Below are 6,292 nucleotides of genomic sequence, written 5' to 3'. Positions count from 1 at the left end.
TGGCTCGCTAAACTGAAAAGCAATCACGGTCTCGTGGCTATATCTCTTCAATAACGTTTCCATGAAAGTAGAATTCACTAAGAAGAGGAGGGATTGCAGAAATCAGCTACAGACTGGTAGAATGAAATTTTTGGATGTCTGTAGGCGCCTGATAGCCGACAATCAGACTTCAGTGCAATTAATAAGGCACAAAAAATCAGAATACTGAGATATACACCAAGCTGGACTGAAGACTTCTAGCAGCGGGATGATGAAAATAAACGTTTGTAGAACATGCTATATAACTCGCTGATTAATTTTAAGCAGTTTCCCGAAAAAGGGCACATGTATTTAGGGATCCTTCTCCCTGAAAATGCATAATTTTGTTGACTGCTTGTGTATGTTTGATCATTGTCTCAGAGAACTGTTATAGCGGCTGGTCCCGGCGGAGATTCGAGTCCTCCCTCGGGCATGGGTGTGTGTGTTTGTCCTTAGGATAATTTAGGTTAAGTAATGTGTAAGCTTAGAGACTGATGACCTTAGCAGTTAAGTCTCATAAGATTTCCGCACATTTGAACATTTTTGAACTGTTATACACAAGGAAAATTCTTCAGGTTATTTTGGTTTAATTTAGTAATTTGGTGAGTTAGTTTACTGATTTTATCAGTAGAAGTGTTTCCAGTCAAGAATTTAATATTATTAGAGCGATTCTTCAGCTCAGGAACTCGTAATAACTAACAAATTTCCTATACTAAACATTGCTAAGCTGTGTTGGTATTAAAACATATACGTTTATTGGTGATCTAAAACAGGATACATATTTCTCAACTTGGAGCTATATGCTCATTTTACAGGCAAGTTTCATTCACATTATATATAATTAAATGCAGAAATACTAAATATGAGTAATTTACAAATTTTCAATGAAAATCGTTTCAGAGTGTAATGCGTGCTCTGTAAAATTTGGATGCTCTTCTCGAGTATTCGAAGACTTGCTCAATCTTGTTATATTGCAACTCAGAAGCATATCGTGATCCTCGAAGGAAATTAAACCATTGTTTTTATTTGTCGTAGGTTCTTACATCCCAGTGTGAGAGGCATTTCGGGCGAAATGCAAAAAACGAGTTCAAACTCGGTCGGTAAAAAGGTAAATTTTCAGGATAATATCTAAAACATTGGAAACTGTACCTACCATGAATTAAAAAATAAGGCAACCTTGAAATTTTTAGATGCTGCGGTACGCAACACACAGACTTGTCTAAAACATGACTTTCATTAAAAAAATCAGTAAAATACTCGATACATAACTTTTTAGTAAGAATTAAAATCTTATTAGTCTTTTCTATTTCCGTCATAATCATTTAAAATAAAAAGTATCAGACATTTCCCAAATAAGGTAAATATTTTTACCAAACTCAGCTGCTAATTACATTCTGTGAAAGTGAAAAGCTTGTCATTGTACAATAATATACTTTCTTCGTCAGTAACATAATCTTCATGAATTAGGCCCTTTGACTTGTTGCGCATTTCACACTTGACAGTAACTTCATTATAATTTTTTGAATTAGAACAGACTTTCGCCCTCCCATAGCCTTAGCCGCTGACGCGTGTAGTATGCTAGAACTCGTGTCAGGGATAGCTCGTTTGATTCCTAGAAGTAGAAAAGATTCCCAGCATCAGCATTTGTTCGAACAAATAGATTTGAAAGCTTGAAGTTACTGATTACCAGAAAATACATTGTGCTTTAGGCTGAATCTGAACAAATTGTACTCTGGGGTGAATATACACTGAAACGGCAAAGAAACTACACTCCTGGAAATGGAAAAAAGAACACATTGACACCGGTGTGTCAGACCCACCATACTTGCTCCGGACACTGCGAGAGGGCTGTACAAGCAATGATCACACGCACGGCACAGCGGACACACCAGGAACCGCGGTGTTGGCCGTCGAATGGCGCTAGCTGCGCAGCATTTGTGCACCGCCGCCGTCAGTGTCAGCCAGTTTGCGTGGCATACGGAGCTCCATCGCAGTCTTTAACACTGGTAGCATGCCGCGACAGCGTGGACGTGAACCGTATGTGCAGTTGACGGACTTTGAGCGAGGGCGTATAGTGGGCATGCGGGAGGCCGGGTGGACGTACCGCCGAATTGCTCAACACGTGGGGCGTGAGGTCTCCACAGTACATCGATGTTGTCGCCAGTTGTCGGCGGAAGGTGCACGTGCCCGTCGACCTGGGACCGGACCGCAGCGACGCACGGATGCACGCCAAGACCGTAGGATCCTACGCAGTGCCGTAGGGGACCGCACCGCCACTTCCCAGCAAATTAGGGACACTGTTGCTCCTGGGGTATCGGCGAGGACCATTCGCAACCGTCTCCATGAAGCTGGGCTACGGTCCCGCACACCGTTAGGCCGTCTTCCGCTCACGCCCCAACATCGTGCAGCCCGCCTCCAGTGGTGTCGCGACAGGCGTGAATGGAGGGACGAATGGAGACGTGTCGTCTTCAGCGATGAGAGTCGCTTCTGCCTTGGTGCCAATGATGGTCGTATGCGTGTTTGGCGCCGTGCAGGTGAGCGCCACAATCAGGACTGCATACGACCGAGGCACACAGGGCCAACACCCGGCATCATGGTGTGGGGAGCGATCTCCTACACTGGCCGTACACCACTGGTGATCGTCGAGGGGACACTGAATAGTGCACGGTACATCCAAACCGTCATCGAACCCATCGTTCTACCATTCCTAGACCGGCAAGGGAACTTGCTGTTCCAACAGGACAACGCACGTCCGCATGTATCCCGTGCCACCCAACGTGCTCTAGAAGGTGTAAGTCAACTACCCTGGCCAGCAAGATCTCCGGATCTGTCCCCCATTGAGCATGTTTGGGACTGGATGAAGCGTCGTCTCACGCAGTCTGCACGTCCAGCACGAACGCTGGTCCAACTGAGGCGCCAGGTGGAAATGGCATGGCAAGCCGTTCCACAGGACTACATCCAGCATCTCTACGATCGTCTCCATGGGAGAATAGCAGCCTGCATTGCTGCGAAAGGTGGATATACACTGTACTAGTGCCGACATTGTGCATGCTCTGTTGCCTGTGTCTATGTGCCTGTGGTTCTGTCAGTGTGATCACGTGATGTATCTGACCCCAGGAATGTGTCAATAAAGTTTCCCCTTCCTGGGACAATGAATTCACTGTGTTCTTATTTCAATTTCCAGGAGTGTAGTATAGGCATGCGTCTGACAATGGGCGTTGCCCCAAGGTGCATGGTGATGCACCATCCACTTGTCTACAATGTCGAGTCTCATCGATTCACCCTTTTCCCGAGTCTTTCAATGAGGAACAATCTCACATGACCATGCATACGTTCTACATTTTCGTCTGTTTTTGAAGTTGAAGGTCTCCCTGATCGAGGTTCATCCCCAACGTGTCCTCCAGCTTCCAAAAATGATTTGTGCCAGCAAAAAACGTGTCCTGTTCCATTTTCGTAACACGCAACAGTAATATATCTTCACTGATGGCGCTGTCAAAAATCGCGTGATGTCATTACGGACCTGAAACTCGGGCTAAGCATCTGGAAGGGTTGAACACATCGGTCTACACAGTAGAACAACACAGCGTTGTCAGATCGGTCGTAGTGCTGTCAGTCTCATTACTTTTCTCACACACCTCTCGTACGCTTTACACCTTCACTGCACTGACTTGCTTGGGACAGGGAGACAGGCCCCAAGCCCGCAAATCCGAAGAAAACGTCCCATACCAGGGAAAGACAAGTCTTATGCATCTGCTGCCCAATTGTCCGAATCTCCATATGATTCACTCTCACACATCTCCACCCCATCTCATTTCAATCCTGTCCAAACCATTTCCTTCTTTTCCTTCTTCTTCTTATTATTATCCTCATATCTATTTCGTCTAATGATCACGCACGAAAACGGTGACCAGGCCTAGTTATGGCACCCTATATACCATCACAGAGTTTTAGGAGAAAACGACGTTGCACTCTATTTGCTTTCAAGACGTTAGTGCTCGCTCAGCTATTACTCGTAGGACACATCACTCGTTATCTACTAGGTGCTAGGCGACTGGACCCTATCCTCATCCCCCAACCCTCTTCCCCTCGTAATTACACAGCTACCAGTGCCACACGAACTCCTTCATAAATCTGAAATATCCCCATTTATAATACAAGTCTCACACTCTGATGAGGAACCGGCACTTATCGTCAGATGGATAAAGTATGATATTTAAATATATTTGGCTACATATTAAAATTCTTCACGAATGAGATACGGAGAAATTGTATGTGATAGCGTGGCTGTGTCTGAGATAATTGCCCCACGATCAGCTCGGCGTGCAGCAACAGTAAAGCTATTAATGGCAGCGGTTTAACGGTCCGGGAGTCGTTACGGCGGCGGAAACTCTTTGTGCTGGCCGCCGTAAAGCCCGATGCAGCGTGCCGATCCTCCGGCGGCGTCGGCGCTGCTGCGGGCCCTCACCCGCTCCGCGCGCTGCATTCGGCTGTCTGTGCAGCTATGAAGAAAGCCAATCCAGTGACTGGCAGCGGAAGTCCACCAGACCGTCAGCCCTCAATACATACGTTCCACGATCATATCTATGGGACATCTATATCTGTGAAAATCATTATCAAAGGAACTAATCGAGTGAAATCATTACAAACTGTTTAACAAGATTGAAAATGTGCAATCACTCGAAACCGGCCTGGAGTCTCATTGACTGGAATAGAATCACATGAATGGTGTCCATCCCCACATTAAATTCACTGTCGAAATGGAGAAGATCGGCAAGCTACCATACTTGGATGTTTTGGTTGAGCGATAGGCAGGAGGCCAGCTTGGTCGTTCAGTGTACCGGAAACCAACACACACTGATCGGTACTTGAACGCCAGTAGTTTCCACCACCCTGTACACAAGAAAGCGGTCCTGAACACGTTCGTTCATAGAGCCAAGATTATCTCCGACGACGACCACCTACAGTCTGAATTGCAGAACTTAAAACGTGTTTTCGGGGAAAATGGATGCAGCAAAAGAGGCATCGCAAACGCTTTCAAGGGCCGCCGACGAAAGACACTAAAGACACCTGGTGAATCAGTAGAAGATGCCAAACGGACTGCATTCTTGCCATATTTTGGAGCAACTAGCAGCAAGTTAGGACGTCTGCTGCAGAAACATGGGCTATGACCAATGTTCCGGCCCGCCTCCAAGATACGAGATACGTTGCGCCCTGTTAAGGCGACATTGCTCTTCCAGTGTCCGGCGTGTATGGTGTACCCTGTGAATGTGGCAGCATTTATATCGGACAAACAATTCGCACGGTTGTGGAGCGTTGTACTGAGCACAAGCGCCATATAAAACAAAGGGAGCTTGACAAGTCGACCTTAGCGGAGCATTGCCTAGAAAACGGACATAAAATACAGTTCGAAAATACGAAAGTGTTGGCTCATGCATCTACATATTGGAACTTCGTTATAAAGGAAGCGGCCGAGATCCGTTTAAACAACAACAATTTTAGCAGAAACCAGGGTACACACTCAGCAGTGCATGGGGGCGGGCGTTGGACATCGAAAGAAAGCAAAGACAGATGCGCGAAGCGGGAGCGGCAGTTTCAAACGTGGCGCCTGCCCCTGGAGCCACCTGAAGTCATCGGTGCTGCCACGGGCAATAGCTCCGGTAGCTGCCCGGGTCGACTTACGAGCGGGCGCCACATTGGGTCTATCTGATTGGCTGCTGATGATATCATCATGCCTATACAAGCGAGAAGCTGTAGCAGCCGCGGCAGTCAGTTAACTCCTAACGACGATGGCGGAGATGGTCATCGAAAGCTAGAGGATTTTATTCGAACTGACGCGACTTGAAAACCGAGAACGTCTTATTCAAGTACGCCGTCGTGAAAGACTCCGAGGACACCTGGAGTAGAATTGTCTTCAGTGATGATTCCCGCTTTGAACCGAGCCCCGGTGACAAGAAAATACGTGTCTGGAGACACTCTGGACATCGGTGGGATACCAACGAGATTGTCGACCGCCATATGGCCAGACAATGAGGCCCGGCAATATGACCCGACAACCAAGAGTGACGGTTGTCTTGTTTGAAAATAATGGCATAGAGAGCTCGAAGATAGGGCACAATCACCGGCCTTACTGCGTGCTGTAAAATTACCAGCTATGCGAACCAGTGGTGATCATACTCCGTACCCAGTCGCAGCCCACAGCAGTAAACCACGCGTTAGACGAGTAATACTGCGACGGGTTGAATATGACAACTTCCGTACTTGTAGGAGCCTGCAA

The sequence above is a fragment of the Schistocerca americana genome, chromosome 1 (assembly GCF_021461395.2).
Source record: "Schistocerca americana isolate TAMUIC-IGC-003095 chromosome 1, iqSchAmer2.1, whole genome shotgun sequence".
Lineage (NCBI taxonomy): Eukaryota > Metazoa > Arthropoda > Insecta > Orthoptera > Acrididae > Schistocerca > Schistocerca americana.
This window is presented reverse-complemented; position numbering follows the sequence as displayed.